The following is a 983-nucleotide window of genomic DNA, read 5'->3' as shown; positions in this document are numbered from 1 at the left end:
AACATCTGAAACAAATTAATGTATTAGTTTTAACTGTATGTTTCACAGAAGATGACACTGCAATTTCGGGCTCAAAAACATACAATTCAGTTTTAAATATTTCATTAATAAGTGATCTACAAAAGGTAAAATCTCATCAGGGTTCTTGGAATCATTTTGCAAAACCTATTTTATATATTACTAGGCAGTTCTTTTAAACTCATCTGCTCCTACAACTTTTAATATTTTTTAGTTTACTTTTGCTGACAGGCTCTAGTCACTGCTTTAAAATATGCATTAAATTATGCATCTGCACTCTTACAGTTTTTTCAGTTTTTTTAAGTCCAGTTTCAAAAATGTATTGCCTGGACTTCAGAGATTATTCCAACTCTAGCCATATGTTCTTTATTTAAGTTTGTCATAGTCAATGTAATGTACTCCCAGACTGTTCACATATGTTTTTGGTGCCTCTCCTGTTAGTTGGGATGCCCAGATTTTTGCCCAGTCTGCTCAGTCTCAGTTCTCTACAGTGACCTAATGCTCAAACACCATAAAATATGATTTAAGATCATCTTTTTTTTCATAGGTTCATATGTGTTTACTAGGCTAATGATCACAAGGGCCTTTTTAAACTTAGCCATGCATCCCAAATCTCTGACAAGTTCTGATACCCTTCATAAGTGTAAGCAGGACTATGACAGATGAAACATTTACAATGATGAGATGACATAGTGGTTAGAGTCCTGGCTGCATGCAGGCATTCACGGTTCAAGTATCAAGGCAGGCACTTTAGACTCCCCCCCCCCCCCCGAGGGACCAGTCGCAATACCAGTAGATTGCCAGGCACCCAATATTACTGCTGCAAAGGTTAAAACAGCACTGTCCAAGGCCAAGAATATAGCTTCTATGGGTCCTGACAATATCCCTGGCTGTGTTCTACATGAACTACCGAGTGAACTGGCACCTCACCTGTGTGCCCTGTTCAATCACAGCCTCACCTTGGG

Source organism: Protopterus annectens, chromosome 3.part1, assembly GCF_019279795.1.
Source record: "Protopterus annectens isolate FY-2018-M chromosome 3.part1, PAN1.0, whole genome shotgun sequence".
NCBI classification, from domain to species: Eukaryota; Metazoa; Chordata; order Ceratodontiformes; family Protopteridae; genus Protopterus; species Protopterus annectens.
Note: the sequence above shows the minus strand (reverse complement) of the source record.